This window comes from Pteronotus mesoamericanus, unplaced genomic scaffold (assembly GCF_021234165.1).
Source record: "Pteronotus mesoamericanus isolate MK-2021 breed Mesoamerican mustached bat unplaced genomic scaffold, CSHL_Meso_final contig_94, whole genome shotgun sequence".
Lineage (NCBI taxonomy): Eukaryota > Metazoa > Chordata > Mammalia > Chiroptera > Mormoopidae > Pteronotus > Pteronotus mesoamericanus.
In genome coordinates, this window is record NW_026555285.1 from 9,622,002 (window position 1) to 9,641,271 (window position 19,270).

Below are 19,270 nucleotides of genomic sequence, written 5' to 3' on the forward strand. Positions count from 1 at the left end.
CAACTACGGGTGCCCTGATGACTCAATCCGCGTTCAAAAATCTCCTCCTTGTCCCCTCCCCCTACAGGGGCGGTACTCCCGACTTCTGAGCGGTGGGGTCTGTATAAAGGGGTTGAGGTCACGGAGAAGGAGCAAAAGCGCGACGGGACTTAGCTGGAGGACCCGAACCAGAAACCTCAAGTCCCCGCGTCATCCCGCCAGCTCTCTCTTGCCCTGGGAACCAGTACGTCCACCCTCCCTCTAGGCTCGCTGGCTCGTGGCCAAGGAGCTCGCGCGCCGCCTCCGCCCCGAACGCAAACAGCTGTTCCCCGAGACGTCGCCGCCCTAAACTTTGCCAAGTACTCCACACGCACTTTGCCCAGCGGAGCAACCTGGACCTGTAGGCTGGGTGCTGTTGGCAGAGTTTAAAAAAAAAAACAAAAAACGGCAAGGTGAAGCAGTTGGTTTCGGGGCCACGAGTTGCTGGGGTTTGCCTCAGAACTTTTCTGCGGTGGCGGATCGGACGCGTTCCCTTTCCTCTACGCCCGCGCGCTAGGTCTGGGCTTGTTCCCTTGCTCTGGAGCGTGTGGGCAGTGGCGGGAGCGGCTCCTGTGGCGCAGAGGCGGCGGAGCCAAACTAACGACAAGAAGTGGAGAGGAGACACGGCAGCACCGGCGCTTGTCAGGTGAGTCACTACAAGACCATCGACAGGACTTCCCATATGGTCTAGCGGTTAGGATTCCTGGTTTTCACCCAGGCGGCCCGGGTTCGACTCCCGGTATGGGAATGTGAGACTTTTTTTTTTTTTTTTTCCTTCTCTCCTCTTTTTGCTCCCCCCACCTATAAAGGCTTTGGCAACTATGTTTCCAATGACTGGCTCCCTTCCTACCCCTCACCGGGTGAGTTCGTGGAAAGCGAGCATTCATGTACTTATTATCTGCAGATTGACGGGGCTGCGGCTTTGGGAGCCACAAGTACTGCGCCAGGCAGGCTGAAGGAGCGAGTGCGCTGTTACTGCCTCTCCTCCCGCCAGGGTCTGGCGGCGCTGAGCTCCCGGGAAGAAGTTTCACTTTCCCTAGGGCTTCCTACCCGCCGCTGCGGTCCTCAGCCATCCTTTTCCAGACGCTTGGGAGGTGTTGATTAATTATGGCCTTGCCTTATCTCGTCCCAGCTGGCCCCTCAGGCCCAGAGTTTTCTCGGCCTCCCCCTTCAGACAGTCCCAAGAGAAGCGGGGCATGGCTGCCCCTTACCCTCGGCGCCCGGGAGTCCGCGTCCAGCTAGCAGCCCTCGGTAACTCTTCGCTGCGTAACGAGAACCCCCACCCGCCCCAACACAAAGCAGCTTTCCAGGGGGCGCTCGCCTAGGGCGAACGAGACTTCCCTGCTTGGCAGCGCGGCTGGTCGGCTAGCCCGAGTGCCCGCGGGCTTGCTTTCCCTTCCGCGCAGCTGCCAGTCACCGTGGAATCAGCCGCGCGTCCACCCGTGTCTCCTGCAGCGCCGAAGCTCAGCCAGCGATTTTGTCCCAACTTAACACAGGCGCGCTGGCTACAGTTCCTAAGTACCTCAGACTCTTTTGCCTGGGAAGGGGGGAAGGGAAATTTCTCCCCTTTTTTCTTTTGAAAACTACACAGCATACACACAGATACACGGGCTGCGGAGAAGAAAAGTAACACTACGATGAGATGTGTTGAAAAAAAGAAAACTGACTTTCCAAAGGGTCTAACTCCTTAAGCGCCGCTGATAGAAAACCCTGGGGTGGAGGTGGGGCTTGGAAGAGAGAATATTGGCCGGAGACTGGGAGGGGATGTTACAACAAAGTTTCACTGTATTTTTAAATATAGAAGCCTTGTGTTTATTACGAAGAAGGGGTAGCTGTGTCAGCAGCATGTGAGCTGTAAATGAAACAAAAGCGTTATCTTGAACGCAAGCTGAAATTAGAAAATGGGGCAAGCTATATAATGTTTAGTCTATTGGGCCTCTGAGAACAAATGAAGGAGGAAAAGTGGCTCTTGTGCAGGGTTTCTGGTCAGTGCCATTACTAAGAACAGAAGTTTTGGTTGCTAGTATGTGCATTCCCAAACTGTTTTATAGTTTTTAACTGCACAGTGAGTTTTGAATTAATCTGTTAATATGAACTGCATTATTAAGGATTAATTATGTTTACGTTATAAATAAGCCTCCACAACTAAAATTTTATAATTATCTTTATTAATCCAAATATTTGAACATTTACTCTATACCAAGCAGCATTAGATGCTTTTGAAATTACTGGTGTTCATTCAGGCTCTTCATGTTAGGAGCTAGTGGATAGAATACAGAATAGAATTGTACTTTGGTCCTTGTGATGTAGATCTTTCACCTTCTGTGCTCTGGATTTAGAGCTATAGATTCTTGATAATGCGTAACGCTTACAAACTTTGTTGAGCAGTTCTTAAGTAGGTTATGAGAATGGAAATGCTTCATCTAAATGGTGGAATTGTATGATCATTAAGAAACCATTTACTAAAGAATTACATCCGAATTTGGAAGGAAAGACTGCTCTGCCTTAATTGTCTGCAAAAAGGGCTTAATTCTGACTGCATTTTATAATGACTTGGTAGCGTACCGTGCTTCTACCAAATGGTGCCAAAGTGGATGAGGTTTTCCATTGAGCACCCACTAATTGCAAAATACTTTACTCTGCATGTACTTGAGGGTATGTTGAAGGGAGTGGTTTGGTGACAATGTTTCTGTCCAAAATGCAGCTTCTTGTAACTGTGTCCTAGGCAGCACTGAGTAAGGCAGCATTTGAGTTGTGGAAGTCCTGCAGGAGCACAGAGGGGGGAAATCAGATCTGCTCTGGGATGAGGACTGCAGAGGAGACATGGACAGGAGAGTGCTTGCACTGGGCCTTGAAGAACTGGTTGGATTTCTCCTGGAGGGGAATGTGAATCATAAAGCTGAGATAGGGGAGCAAGTATGATGCTGGCAAGTAGTATGGTTCTACAGGAACCGAGCACACAGTGCCCAGAGGGAGAGCCACAGGACATGAAGCTGGGACTAAATAACAGGTTCTTTTATCAAGGATGTGTCATTTTTGTTAGTAGAGTCTTAAGAACATCATTTTTTTGTCTCTTTGAAAAAAAAAAACATAGCATAATATGTGACAGTGCTTGTTTAAAAGATTCTAACACTGTAAAAATGCATTACACTTTTTTTGCATATGTAGAATATTTTGTGAACATATGTTTTATGTTCAGCAATTGAATATTTTTTAATTGGTAGAAAGGACAGAGCTGCTAGTTACTATCAGTAAGGCATACACCTTAAATTGGTTAAGAGTGGGTGATAAATTTGTAAGGATTCATTCATATGCTTGTAATTCATATGTATGACTGCAGAAACACCACCGGTACTCATGTTTAGATGTTCTGTCATAGGCCACAAAATAAAGTGATAACTGATTAAATGGCATGGATTTACCCAAATAGTCTCTTTAATATTTGCTACTATTACTTGCAATTAGAAAATATATAAATTCAGCAACTGTTTATACATAGAGATACACCTATTTTTAAAGAAATATAAAATATTTTTAAAAATGATGTCATTTAGAGATACAAAGATCTTGCTACCATGATCTCTGAGGCCCAAGATTATCTGGCCTCTGCTTACCTCCCCAACTTCATCTCCTACCTCCTCTTCCTCTTCACTATACTTTAACCACGCTGGCTTCCTTTTCTTGGTTCCTTGAACTTGTCGTATTTGTTCTTTTCTCATTTTTATTTCTTGCTGTTTGCACTGCCTGGAATATTTCCCCTCCAGTTCTTTACATCTTAGGTCAGCATTACCTTTTCAGACATTTCTTTTCAGACCACCCTAGCTAGAGACTCCCTTTTGATTTGTTACTTTCTGTTTAGTTTATCCTGTTTTCTCCTTTTTCTTTTTTATTTTATTAAGTTTTGGGGGGTGACATTGGTTAATAAGATCATATAGGTTTCAAGTGTACAATTCTATGATACATGATCAGTATGTTGCATTGTCTGCACACCACCCAAGTCAGATCATCTTCCATCATTGTATATTTGGCCCCCTTCTTTTTCTTACTGTCTAAAATTAATGTATTTTTTTTTCCTGTTTACTTCTTGTCTTATTCCACCAGAATATAAATTCCATGAGGTAAGGATATCGTATAGTGAGATCGTTCTTATACTATAAGATTCAAACAACAGATGTTGGAACTCTCATGCATTTCTGGTAAAAAATGTAAAATGATGTGGTTACTTTGGAAAAGAGTCTGGCAGTTCCCTTAAAATATTAGACATTGAATTACCATATGACCTGGCAATTCCACTCCAAGGTATATACCCAAGGAAAATTAAAACATACTTGTATGCCCACACAAAAACTTGTGCACAAATATTTATAGCAGCATTATTCATAAGCAGAAAGTGGAAACTACCCAAATGCCCATCAACCAATAAATTAATAAATCAAATGTGGTATATGCATACAATTGAATATTCTTTGGCAATAAAATGAAGTACTAATACATACCACAGCATTCACCAGTCTGAACAATGGTAGGCTAAGTGAAAGAAGCTAAGCTGAAAAGACCACATCTTGTATGGTATCATTTATATAAAATTTCCATAATAGGCAAATCTATAGAGAAAGAGGATAGATTATGGTTACCTAGGATTGGAGAGTGAGGGGGCATAATAAGAGGATGGGAAAAGACTGCTAATGTAGGAATAAAGTTTCTTTTTAGGATAATTAAAATGCCCTAAAGTTAGATGTGATGATGGCTGCACAATTCTGTAAAAACATTTGAATTCTTTCAATGGATGAATTTTATGGTATGTAAATTATATCTCAAAACTGTTAAAAAAGATTGAAGCAATAAAAAGCATATAAAATATTTGTCTCTACATTTTGCATTTATCATTTGGATATTAAATATTTAAAAATAATTCTGGAATAACTTAACACTGCAATTCTAGCTATTAAGATAGTTCAGGAATGTAGCAAATGCTCAGTAAACAGCTAATTAAGGAGGTTCCCCTAGTGTTCTTTCACTGGTACTTGGGAAACAGAGATCAAAGTGTCGGGTTTTTTTCTCCTTTCCTCTAACAGTTTTCAACTCAAGACTGTCCAGTCAGGAGTACAACTTTGAAGCAGGAACTTCGACTTGTTCCCCTCAGTATCATCAGCACTTGGAGCAGTACTCAGCACTCTGTATTTAGAAAATTTTTGAATGAGTGAAAACCAGGAAGTTGCAGGTCTATTCAAAGTGAAGTTTATTTTACAAATGCTCTTGACTCTTGCAGAATATTTAAATTTTATTTGTTTATTAACATTTTATTCTCACCCAAGGACATGCTTGGAGAGAGAGAGACATCAATATGAGAGAGACAAAATCAGTCAGGGACCAAACCTACAACCCAGACATGTGCCCTGACTGGAAGTTGAACCCGTGATCTTTTGGTTTATGTCAGCACCCCAGCTAGCTGAGCCATACCTGCCAGGCAACTCATGCAGAGCATTTGGATAGAAGATTTTGGACGGTTCTGATTATGAAGGTCCTCGAATTTTGGGATAAGGAATTTACTTAGCTAGGAGAAGGGAATTCAATATAAGTGTTTTAATGAAATTAATTTGGTAGTAGTTTGTAGGATGTACTGGAGGACAGAAGGATTGTGTTTATGGTTCCTATTCTTCCTGTTCCTATTCTTGCTCCCATTCTCCCTAGGTTAGGCCAGAGTCTCCTGTACTACAGCAATAATCCAACAACTCCTTGTTTTTAATCTCTCCCTAAATAAGGCAGTTGCAGCAAAACAGAAAGGATCAAAACAGGTACATTGAAGGAAAAATTTAAGATGTCAGGAAGTAAGCAATCCTAAAAGGAATAGGGAAGTTATGAAGCATAGATTTATTTTTTATTTTTTATTTATTTTTTAGAAGAAAGGCAATTTTCGTGCCTAGGATTGGTCAGACATTAAATTTTTATTGCCCACCTGTGTGTATATGTATGTGGCTTTTGAACATTGAAATTTGCATGTTGAATCCAGAGCCAAAGGCAAGATTGTGAGACTGCCACCCTGTGGACAATATAACTTAGAACTAAATCTTCATTCATTTGAAAATCACTATTTTAGAACTGCTTATGGTTCTTCAACATTGGTATATGTAGTTATGCTCATTAAATAGAAAGTTGAAATTAGTTTGTGTTCCAAGGCTTCTAAATAGAATTTAAAATAAATCAATAGCTTAAAAAGTTACAAAGAAATTCAAGAGTGCTTTTCAGATGGCATGCTTATGTCCTCTGGTAATTTCATATCAAAGGGTTTGTTTTTTAAAACATTGTGACATGTAGGCCTGTTGTAAATTGTTTCTTATATTGTACTATTTTCATCCTATTTTATAGTATATATGGTATTGTCCTTGAGTTATATTTTTTGAGAAATATGCGAAAACTCCTCCTACTTTTTTTTTTTTTTTTTTTTTTTTTTGTCTAAGTGAAAATGGCCTTCACTTCCTATTTTTTGTGAGGTTGGACTTTATCGTTAGAAATTCTCCATGCTTTGATGAGTTTCCTTAATTGCAATTATGTAAATAATTTGGATTTCATTGTATGTTATTTTGTTAGAAGGGTAGTCTGTTCACAAATTAATCTGGTAAACTAGCTTGAATCAAAATGAAATGGTTATTGTGAAAGACTTATTTGCTCTCTGCAACTCAGGAAATAGTTCCGTCTTGAACTCTACAAAACTTTTTCAGCAGATGAGCTGTGTTTATAGCCCAATGTCCTAAGTAGCTTGCACACTAGTATTCCCTGAGGTGTCAGGAGGGGTGGGGATTTAAATGCACTTGAAATTTGTGTTACCAGTGAGGCAGAAATGGGCTGCTGCAGCATTCTGAGGTCCGCAATTGTTTGTTCTTTCTGATTGTGATATCCAGGCTGAGGAAGAGAATGGATGAGTATCCACTGAACCCCTATCCCTTAAGTTGCCTGATGTTTTACCTTGGGGATCTTACATTTTGGTAATGGAGAGATGTTTTAAATATAATGTTAATGATTTTAAATATTTCTGAGTTTTTCTCCAAAATACAGCATGACAAACATGGTAATATACTTTAAATGCTTGGTTTTATTTCCCCCTTTCAAAGTAAATGTATGGGACTGTAGATGACTCTTCTAAATAATTTTTTGCTACATTTATATCTTATATTCTATGGTTGATGTATACTCTGTAATTTTAGGCAAAGTAGACTATGAACTTATAAAATGCAAATGTTTTTTTATGAATTTTTAAAATGCAAATGCAAAACCTATAAGGTTTGCCATATAAAAAACAGTATCACAATACTTAGGTATTGTTTAAGGAAAGTAACTTTCAATATACTTAATAGTCTTTTTGCTTCTTTCCTAAATATTGGAACTAGAAGCTAATCAAGTTAGAGATATAATTGTTTTCTAACTTCTTTAATAGTTTCATTATCATGTTGTTTTTAAAACTGTAAATGACATTGAACTTCTAAAGAAATTTTTAGTTTAATATTTAGCCTATACGTAAAAAACTTTGTTATCACACAGTATCTGCCTTTTATGCTAGAACGGTGACTTAGGATTAATGGTAGTTATTATTCTCTTTTACTTTTCACACTTGGGTTCATTTTCACAAATGTAAATATAAAACCATTTGTTTGTTTTTTGAAAAGTAATTCCGGCATGCATGACTTGTTTTGATAAAGCAGTAACAACTGTTCTATAAAGTTTTGCATGTGTTTTGGGTACATGTGTGAACATTTTAATAGGATTTTTATTTTTAAATGTCAACTATTTACTATTAAATAAATACCTTTTATTTAGGACTGTTTTTCTTTATTTTAGATCCCTGGGAGGGTACTTGGCTCATGACTTCTAGATCCAGAGTCCTTCTAGATTGTCTTAAGTCTTTATTTGTAGTTTAATCTTTTAGTGGAGTTAAAGTTTCTTTTGGATTCAAAATACCATGACCAGGATACATTTTTGATTTAGGATATGTTGATACTTCACTTTGTGTGAAGCTTTTCCTTTGTGTCAAGATTTAATTAATTCGAGCTTTCAAGGTTATGATGGGATTGCTTTTACCCCAGCTTTTCTAACATCAGTGTTTATAACTGATACCTTCTTATGCCAAAGGACACAGATTAACACTATTAACTGGGGAGGATGGGGTCCTGCCACTCATTCACCCACAGAATAGGGGAGTCACTGACTCAGTTGCAGGAGCTTAAGTAGAAAGGAAGAGTATGACAGGAAAGCATTGAACATAGGCAAAGTCCCAGCTCACAGGTTGGGTAGGGCTGAGGAGAAATATGCTGATAGGCTTGAGTAATTAAAAACTCTAAGCAGGCAGTTGGCATCAGGGAATTTCAGATATGAGTAGGAATGCCTTTCCTTTTTTGTCCCCGCCTCCCTTTTTGCCATTTCATACCAATCACAATTTCATTGTCCCTTAAAATCCTTCTTTGAAAGACATTCTTTTTTCATTTTCAGTACCTTCTTGAGCATAATATGCTCCATAATATGGAGCATATTTTAAGAGGGCTTTTTACCACATGTTTGTAGAAAAAGAAAGCACATAAAGTTTGTATAAAAGCATATCTATCAACCCATACTCATTAGGATGGCTACTATTAAAAAATAGAACATAACAAGTGTTGGCGGGGATATGGAGACACTGGGGGCCTTCGTGTACTGTTCATGGAAATGTAAATGGTGCAGCTACTAGGGAAAACAGTATGGCAGTTCCTCAAAGAATTAGGGATAGAATTATATGATCCAGCATTTCCATAGCTATGTAACCACCGAACCACCGAATGGTCCTATCCTGTTTGATGACCAGGACATGACTAGAACTTGAACACCAGGTCCTTTTTAGAAGTCAAGGGTCCATTGCCCTGGAAGATGTGGTGTTGATGTCCCTTTACCATAAATGGCCGAGTTCCAAGGTCATCCAATTAAAACTTGCCCCACTGGCCCTTCCACATACCTATTCCCCCAGGCCCTTAAAAACTCTAGGCCTGGTCCAGTGGAGCAAGATGAATTTGTGGCACCAGCAGATATCTCATCTTGGTTGGCATCTTCTCAATCAGTAAACTTTTCCTTACTCCAAACTCTGACATTTTGAGTTTTGGCCTTTTGAAGGATTGGACATAGGGATTTTGGTTCCATCTCAAAGAGATATTTGTATACCAGTATTCATAGCAGCATTTATTCACACTAGCCAAAAGGTAGAAGTAACCAGAATGTTCATCAATGGATAAATGGATAAACAAAATGTGGTGTGTACTTACAGTGGAATATTTTTTAGCCTTAAAAAGTGAGGAAATTCTGACACATGCTGAGGATACTACACTAAGTGAAATAAGCCAGTTACAAAATGACAAATACTACATGATTCCACTTATATGTAGTACCTAGAGCAGCCAGAATCATAGACAAAAATAGAATGGTGATTGCCAGGAGTTAGGGGGAGGGGGAAGGAGAAGTTGCTCAATGGGTATAAAGTTTCAGTTTTGCAAGATCAAGAGTTCTGGAAATTGGTTGCACATGAATGTACTGATTACCACTGAACTATATGCTTAGAAGTGGTTAAAATGATAAATTTTGCCATGGCTGGTGTGGCTCAGTGGCTTGAGCGCCGGCCTGCGAACCAAAGGGTCGCTGGTTCCATTGCCAGTCAGGGCACATGCCTGGGTTGCAGGGTCCCCAGTAAGGACTGCGTGAGGGACAACCACACATTGATGTTTCTCTCCCTCTCTTTCTCCCTCCCTTCTCTTCTCTCTAAAAATAAATAAATAAAAATTGTAAATTTTGTTATATGGCCACAAATCAAAGTTTTAAAAGGCATATATGAATTTATATTTGGATATGCAAATTGTAAAAATGTAAAAAGCACCTGTAATGAGATTGAAGTTACTAATTTGGTCAGTATTCAGGTATTAGATTCTGGGGATATAAAAATGAAAAAAAGCAGACAAAATCCTTATGAAGCTTGTAGTTCAGTAGGGGAGACAGACTTTTACTGAACAAATAAGTGTGCTGGAGGGTTACATCCTAAGAGTACAGAGGAAAAGGCTGTACTTAAAAGTATTCCTTAAGGAATGACATTTAAATAGAGACCTGAAGGATGAATAAGCATTGGTGAGGAGAGAGAGAGTATTGGGAAAGAAGGGGAGGCTGAGAGAGTAGCAATTTGCAAATGCTTTGAAGGAGGAAAGAAATTGTAGGCACACTCTGAGATATGAAAGAAGGCCCTGAGACCGTAATGAAGTGAAATGTGATGGGGGAGATGACAATTGAAAGTGTCATCATACAAGGTGCTGTAGGACATGTTCAGGATTTTGAATTTTATCTTAAGCAGAGTGGGCAGACATTGAGGGGTTTTAAGCTAGGTAGTATGGAAGTGGAATGGAGTTGAGAAAAATTATGTATCTTTTTAGACAGTGTGGCCTTTTAACAATAAATTACCTACTTAATATGGTGCTTGAACATGAGAGGGAAAAATGGTTTGATTTGATTTATTCAGGTGATATATTAGTTGTCAATGTGGCCTGTAATTGTGATAAAATGTACTTAAAGGGTGAATTTTAGGGAATTGTCTAGGGTAATTGAAAAGAGGTGATTTTCACCTTTATACTTTTGACTTGGTAGTTGAAAACCTAGAAATGGACAAGTTTTCTCAGAGACTGTAAGGAGTGAGAAAAGGGCTTTCAACTGAACCTTTAGGATCTCCAGTGTTCAGTGATGATGTAGTGGAGGTGGGGTGGAGGAGAATGAGAAGAAGTGGTTCAGAATTGGGGGAAGACCAGGAGAGAGCAATTATTAAGTTTAACAAAACAAGTTCTGAAAGTGTTAAGCTGTGTGTAGTCATTGGCTTTAGTGAGAACAGATTTAGTGACATAATAGGGTATTAGGTTAAATTAGTTGAGAATGAGTCAAAAAATGAGTAGGAAATGAAGAGGTGGAGTATAGACAAATCTATGAAGAAGATTGGCTGTGAAGGGAGGGAGTAAGAATGGTAGGTGGGGTTGAGAGTGTGTGTGACAGTTGGGTGTCAAATCATGGAGGATTTTTTTGTAAGAAAAAGCTTGAATATAAAAAATATCCTCTTAGACCTATAAAATATTTGAAAAATATGTTACACACTTTGCTCATTCCCTAAATAGGATCTACTGAATACAAATACGACCTTCCCACTGACTTGATCTGGATATGGTATTCAGGGACTGTGTACACACAGGTGCAGTTAGTCCTGTTGAGGTATGAAGGTCTGTTTTTCACTATATAGTACTAAGCTTCTGATTATCTGGTCAGTAAAAACCAGAGATTCCTGGGTCCACTTGGCCTATGAAATTTGAATCTTATGTGCAAGACTCAGGAGTGAGTGAGTGAGTGAGTGAGTGTGTGTGTGTTTGCTGAGTGAGTATCCTTAGATGATCATCATACATCTGTTCTGTGGATTGACTTTAGAGAATAGTTGCCCCAAGAATGCTTTACTTTGAAGTCTTCTGAATGCCTTTTAATAGCTCTCCATGATGTATGTCAAGCACTTAGCAAGGAAAGATTTTCCAAATTTTGTCTTTCTATGGCTGGGGTAGTGGTAAAGTTTCATTTCTTTTCTTTTCTTTTCTTTTTTTTAGAATGAAACTAGCTTCATCCTTTTTCTTGATTGTAAATGTGATACATCTTCTCTAGTAACTCTTCATACTTTTTCCCTCCTCCCTGCACTCTAAGAGCTATGGTGCTACCTCCTTTCTCATTGCCTTTGCTCCTCTCTACATGATTGGTTCCTTATCATTCAGCTTTCAGAGTAGCTGTCACATTTTCAGAGAGGCTATCCCTATTGAAAGTAGGTTTTCCTGGTCACCTTTTATGTCATTTTGTTGATTTCCCTCACTTGTGGGCAGGAGCTATGCCTGAATTGTTTACCTGGGTCTACAGGTAAACAGACTGTATCCTGAGTCTATAAAACAGTACCAGGCATAGAAACTATTTAAGTACCAAATAACAAAGACAGTTAATACAAATCATGAAAACTTTACTAACCAGCAGAAATATTGTAAACTCTTTTTAGTCGATCATTACTTACAACGTTGAAATGTGGACCATACATATATAAAAATAGATTGTGTAGTGACATATGCTGTTCTGGAACTTGCATGTTTTACCTAAATGTATTTTTGAAAAGTGTCCCATATCTGTACAGTTTTATGTAGATAGTCATTGTAAACAACTGAGTAATATGGCATGTTCCAGGTAATGAGATATGATTATTCTATAACACCTGCTCTTTGTAAGTTTTTTCCCAATATTTTTAGTATTTTGAAAAATATTGCTGAATTTCTATATATGACTTTGTATATGTGTTTATTCTATTAGAATAAATTCTTAGGGCCAAAATTACTGGGTGATAAGATACATTCAGTAAGGTTTTTAGGTTGTGAAATTGCCTTCTGGAATGATATTCCTTTACTTCCATGGAAAGTATGAGACCATTTATTACCCCTAAAGCCTCTCTAATCATTTTTACTGTTTGCTCTCTTATTCAGGTGAAAAATAGTATTATTTTTCTTCTCTGTGGTTGTGAAAATTAGCATCTTTTTGAACATCTTCTCTTGTGGAGGCCCAGTGCCCAATTTTCTGATAAAGTGTTTGATTCAATTAATGATAGTCTGTTTTTGTTTTTTTTTAAGTATTACAAGAGACAAAGAAGGACCCAGTGATTCCTCTTTTGGATATTTATCCAAAGAAAGCCAAAACCATAATTTGAAAGAACATGTGAACCGTTATGTTCATTGCAGCATTATTTACAATAGCCAAGATATGGTAGCAACCCACATGCCCATCGATAGAAAAGTGGATGAAAAAGTTGTGGTACACATATACAGTGGAATATTACTTGACCATAAAAAAGAACGAAATTTTACCATTCACAATAGTATAGCTAGACCTAGAGGGTATTATGCTAAGTGAAATAAGTCAGAAAAAGACAAATACCATATCATTTCACTCATATGTGGAATCTAAAGAACAAAATAAATGAACAAACAAAACAGAAACAGAGAGGTTGGGTGATAAAAGGGAAGGGGTTAAAAAGTACAGATTGGTAGTTACAAAATAGTCATGGAGATGTAAAGTTCAGCATAGGGAATATAGTCAATAATATTGTAATAACTTTGTATGGTGCTAGGTGGTTACTTGGAATATTGGGTGAATCACTTTGTAAAGTACATAATTGTCTAACCACTATGCTGTAGATCTGAAACTAATATGAAATGATATTAAATGTAAACTGTAATGGAAAAATAAAAAAAATAGTAGTTCTTATCCTCCCACATTTTATTATGAAAAATTTTAAACATAGAGCAAAGTTGAAATTTTATAATGAACACTCATAGACCAACAACATAAATTTTGCTATTAATATTTTATAATGTTTTATAATACTTATCCTTTTATCTAAAGTAAATTGCAGGCAGTAGTACATTTGCATCTGAATACTTTAGCATCCTTGTCATAGATAACAGTCTTAATATTTTAGTTCTTTGTTTTTAATCTTCACCTGAGGAGAACATGCTTATTGATTTTAGAGAGAAATGAAGGGAGGAAAGAAAGATGGAGAGAAACATCAATTGGTTGCCTTTCACACATGCCCTGACAGGGGGACTGAATCCACAACGTAGGCATGTGCCCTGACTAGGAATCAAACCTGTGACCTTTGGTTTATGGGATGATGCTCCAACCAATTGAACCACACTAGCCAACGCTAATTGTCAGTTTTTGGGTTTTTTTTTAAATGTAAAGTTTATATAAATTAAGTGCATGAATTTTTTCTACTTGAAACATTTTATTTCAACTTAAAACAGAATTGGATGTTCATTGGCCAGTCTTTTGATGAAGAGGCCAAGGCTGTTTTCTTTGCACATAAACTCACTGTTGCAGCTACATATTGTATTGTCTTTCTACATGATCACAATATTTTGCCTAAGATTTCTAGTTTTGTTTTTTTTTAAGTAGAGTAAGAACTTTATTTTTTGTAAAGCATTTGCTGAGTTTCAACAATTATATTTGCCTATGTCAGCATTTAATGAACAAGTTATTTTTGAACAACTATATGTATCACCTGAATTATTTTTCATGATTTTGTCAGTTGACTGGATAATTCTTCAGATCACAGCTGACTCAGCTGGTGCTAGACACATAATCCAAGGTGGCTTTACTCACATGGCTGAGGCCTCTTTGTGTGGCTCTCATAATCTGGTGGTGCCAGAAGGGATCCCAGCAGCAAGACAGGGTAAGCCTCTGTGTCCTATACTTTTCAAGCCTCTGCTTATGCTTTGTTTATTATTTAACTGACCAAAGAAACTCACTTGGCCAATTCTATATTTAAGTAATGGAGAAGTAGACTTGGCATCTTGATGGGAGAAGAGACAAAATCCTATTTCATACAGAGAAGTTTGAAGAAATTAGTACCTATTACTGCAGCAGTTTACCCCAGGAAATAAAGGTGTTAGTTAACTGGCAATCTAACGGAAAGTTTCCCAAGAAGTGAGAACAGGCTGTGCAAAGACCTAGGGGGAAAGAATGCTTGACATGTTCATGACATAGCAAGGTAAGAAAGGTCACTATGACTAGAAGAGAGGCAGCAAGTTGGCAGTAGTAAGGTACAATCACAGAGGCTGGTAAGATCTTGCAATCCTTGTAAGACGTTAATGAAGAATTTTATTTTCATGTGAAATGAGGAGCTATAGGAGGGCTTTGTTTTTTAATTTTAATTATATTTTATTGATTATGCTATTATGGTTTTCTCAATTTTCCTGCTTTGCCCACTTCACCCAGCACCCTCTACTCTCTTCAGCAATCCCCACAACTTTGTTCATGTTAGTGGGTCATGTGGAGGTTCTTTGGCTACTCCATTTCCTGTACTGTACTTTACATCCCCATGGCTAATCTGTAACTACCAATTGGCACTTCTTAAACCTCTCACCTCTTCATCAATTCCCCCAAAGCTCTCTTCCATCTGGCGACCTTTGAAAGCTGTCCATATCCATGATTCTGTCCCTGTTATTCTTGTTTGCTTAGTTTGTTTTTTAGATTCAATTGTTGATAAGTATGTATTTATTACCATCTTATTGTTCATAATTTTATCATCTTTTACTTAAATAAGTACCTTTAACATTTCATATAAAACAGGTTTGGTGATGATGAACTCCTTTAGTTTTTTTCTTCTATGGGAAGCTCTTTTTCTGCCCTTTGATTCTAAATGGTACCTTTGCTAGGTAGGACAATCTTGGCTATAGGTCCCTGCCTTTCATGACTTTTAATGTTTCTTGCCAGTCCCTTCTAGCCTAGGAAGTTTCTTTTAAGAAATCAGCTGACATTCTTATGGCAACTTCCCTGTTGGTAACTAACTGCTTTTCTCTTGCTGCATTTAAGATTCTCTCTTTATCTTTTTAAAAGATTTTATGTATTTATTTTTAGACAGGGGATGGGAGGAAGAAAAAGAGAGAAACATCAGTGTGTGGTTGCCTCTTTTGCGCCCCCTACTGGGGATCTGGCTCCCAATCCAAGCATGTGCCCTAATTGAGAATTGAAATGGCGACCAATAGGTTCCCAGGCTGGCACTCAATCCACTGAGCCACACTAGCCAGGGCCCAGATTCTCTCCTTATCTTTAACCTTTGGCATTTTAATTATGATGTGTCTTGGAGTGGGCCTCTTTGCATCCATCTTGTTTGGGTCTCTCTGTGCTTCCTGGACTTGCATGTCTATTTCCTTCACCAAATTAGGGAAGTTTTCTTTCATTGTATTTTCAAGTAGATTTCTAATTTATTGCTCTTTCCCTTCTACTTCTGGCACCCCTGTGGTGCAAATGTTGGAACACTTGAAGTTGTCCCAGAGGCTGCTCATACTATCCTTGTTTTTTTGGGTTCTCTTTCCTTCTTGTCGTTCTGATTGGTCATTTTTTTCTTATATTCCAAATCTTTGATTTGATTCTCAGCTTCATCCACTCTATTGTTAATAATTTCCCTGTGAATTGTTCTTTATTTCAATTAGTGAAACTTAGTTTCTAACTAATTTTTTTTTATGCTCTTGAGGTCCTCACTAAGTTCCTTGAGCATACTTACAACCAGTGGTTTGAACTCTGCATCTGATAGATTGCTTATCTCCATGTTGTTTAGTTCTTTTTCTGGAGTTTTGATCTTTCATTTGGGCTGTGTTTCTTTGTCTCCTCATTTTGGCAGCCTCCCTGTGTTTGTTTCTGTGTATTAGGTAGAGCTGCTATGACTCCCTGTCTTGGTAGTGTAACCTAATGTAGTAGGTGTCTTGTAGAGTCCAGTGGCACAGCCTCTCCTATCACCCAAGCAGGGTACTCAGATTGTGCCCTTTGTGTGGGCCGAGTACACCTGCCTCTTGTAGTAGAACCTTGATTGCTGTTGTCAGGTCACTGGAGGGACTTTCTCAAGCCAGTCAGCTGCAAGGACTGGCTGTGACCACTGATCACCAACCTCGACCCTCTGTGGAGAATCAGCTGTTCAGGGGCAGGGTGGTGGTGCTCCCATCTGGTCTGTAGCTCTCCACTGGGTGTGCAGGCTTAGGGTTTCCCCTGTGGTGCAGGCCAAGATCAGCCCCCACTGGTGTTTTGCCTGGGGCTACCACGCATGAGCTAAAAAGCAATCTGCTGATGGGTGCTACTTCTGCGGGGCTTGGAGTTTCCCAGGTGAAGTCAAGCGGTGAATGTAGACTGGGCCTGTGGCTACTTAGCAAGAGGTACAGGGGCTGAGGGCTCACTAAGGCTGGCCGTTGCTTGTTTGAAAGCATTTAGGAAGTTGTGAAGCATGAGCCAAGACCACCCATTTGTACGGAAAAGCCACTGTTAACAGTTTGGGTTGGCTGGCCAGTTAGGTGGGACAGAGCCTCAGGAGATTTCCAGGGTGGGGCAAACAGTGTTAGCCAGGTTGATGGAGTCTCCAATATGCCACCCAGGCACCTGCCTGCTGGCTCTGTGGCTTTGTCGGGGGTGGGGGGGGGGATGTTCAGAAAAGGGACGATTGTCTCTGCCTACCTTTGTGTCCGGGAGAAGGCTTTCCCCCAGCTATCACCTTGATGCCAGACACTTCAGCTCTTCGTATGCCACTGCTACCTTTCAAGCTGCTACTGCCACGCTGGAGCTCAGAGGGAATGAGTCTGAGTAAGTCCATGGGTGGGTTCTTTAAGAGAAACTGCTTGGGACTCCGGAAATTTCTTTGGACTTAATCCCTGCTGGGTTCTGCAGCCAGAAGTTATGAAGCCTTATCTCCTTGGTGCTGGAATCCTGAGTTGGAGGGTGGCACTGGTGTTAGGCTGGGAGTCTTTGTTCCCGAAATATCCCTCTCAAATTTTTATCTACCACACGTTGATGTGGGACCAGCCTATTTCATGTCGCTTCTCCTCCAACCAGTCTGGATGGATGTGGTTTCTTTAATTCTATAGTTGTTGAATTTCTATTCAACGCGATTTCTGATGGTTCTGCGTGATGGCTGTTGTATAGTTTAGTTGTAATTTTGATGTTATTGTAGGGTTTTAAAGTAGGAGGGTGATATAACCTGACTTACGTTCTTAAATAGATTACTTTTAGCTGCTGCTTTGAGACTAGATTGTAGGGAGAAAAGAATAGAAGCAGAAAGGCTACTTAGATGACTGCAGTGAAGCGGGTGAGAGATGACAGTGGCTTGGAGCACAATTTAACAATGAAGTTGAGTGGTCATAGGGTTCTCTTTATGTTCTGAAGATTGAACCAATATCATTTCCTGACAGATTGGATATAGGTATATGACAGAAAGAGGAGTCAAGAGCAAAGGTTTTTGGTCTGAGCAGTTAGAAGTATTGAATCCCTGCTAAGATGACTGGAGAAAACTTTGGTAGAGTACATTTTGGAGGAAAGATCAGGAATTCAAGTTTGGATATGTTAAGTTTGAGAAGATTATCAGACATTTGATGATGAGTTGTTAAATTGGATAGAGTAATCTGGAATTCAGGAACAAGACATGGAGATAAAAAGTTGAGAACATTAAAATACTTAGCATTCTGTATGTCCAAGAAATACTCCCTAGAAGGATTGTTAATCTAAAATATTTTAACTTTTAATGTTTCATCTGTACCATCCTGGCCAGGTATCTCAGTTGGTTAGAGCATTGTTCTGATGTGCAGGTTTGATCCCTAGTCAGGGCACATACAAAAATCAACCAATGAATGCGTAAGTAGAACAAATTGATGTATAACTGGGTAAACATGTGATTCATGCATCTGTTAGATCATTTACAAAATATTGTGGGAGCACAAAGAAGGAAGAAACCAGTTCTTTTAATGAGGAGAACAGAAAGACTTTTCAGGAGATTCATGGCTGGGGGCGGGGATTGGAGCCAGCAGAGCTGGAGTGAGAAAGCATGACATTCTGTGAACTGGTAAGTTCAGCAAAGCTGGATTGTAGAGTCTGTATTGGGAGGTGGTATGACCACAGGTGAGGCCTTAATCAGGTAGACCAAAGTCGAGGTGCAAAAATATCTTATACTGGAATTCATTCTGTGGGAGCTGGTAGGCCATTGAAGGTTTTTTTTGTTTGTTTATTTTTAAAAAGGATATTAAGAGGTAGAATATGTAAGAAATTTCTTTTAAAAAAGATATCATTCTTTAATTGGGAAATCAAATGTTGATAGAATTTTTAAAGTCATAAATATACACATTAGAACAGACATGGCTAATAAGTCATATCATTTATCATAGAGCCTGTATTATACCTTTCAGATAACATATTATCATTTTAGTGCAGGTAAAACCTACGCTAGGTAATCAAACTTACACTAAGGTAATCAAAATATGCAGGATGGCATTGGTTTGTTTTTGAAAGAGAATAAAAGGAATTTTTGGTTTTTTACATTATTGCAAAACTTTTTCTTAAAGATTCTGGCATATAATTTTTTTAAAACTTATTTCAAAATGATTTTAGGCTTCTTGAAGAATTGTATAAATATTATACTACAGAAAGTTCCTGTATATTCTTCATCCAGCTTCCACTAATGTTAACATCTTACATAATCACAGTTCAGTGATCAAAACTAAGAAATTAACATTGGTACAATACTATTAACTAAACTATAGACTTCATTAGGATTTTCATAGTTATTCCACTAATGTCCCTTTTCTGTTCCACTATCCGTTCAGGATATACTACATTGCATTTATTTGTCATGTCTCCTTAATCCTTTCAAAATCTGTGATGCTTC

At 38.8% G+C, this 19,270-nt stretch overlaps 1 protein-coding gene and 1 non-coding gene across 3 annotated transcripts in view; both read left to right on the plus strand.

The window, feature by feature from the left end:
- The first annotated feature begins 99 nt into the window (after positions 1 to 99).
- ELF1 (E74 like ETS transcription factor 1) overlaps positions 100 to 19,270 on the plus strand; it is a 126,455-nt gene continuing 107,284 nt past the window's right edge. For both annotated transcript variants that reach the window (XM_054586396.1, XM_054586398.1), the window contains exon 1: positions 100 to 664. The gene's annotated coding sequence lies outside the window, so the exon portion shown is untranslated. The remainder of the gene's footprint in view (positions 665 to 19,270) is intronic.
- On the plus strand, positions 695 to 766 carry TRNAE-UUC (transfer RNA glutamic acid (anticodon UUC)). Its single transcript has one exon. It is a non-coding gene; the product is annotated as a tRNA-Glu (tRNA).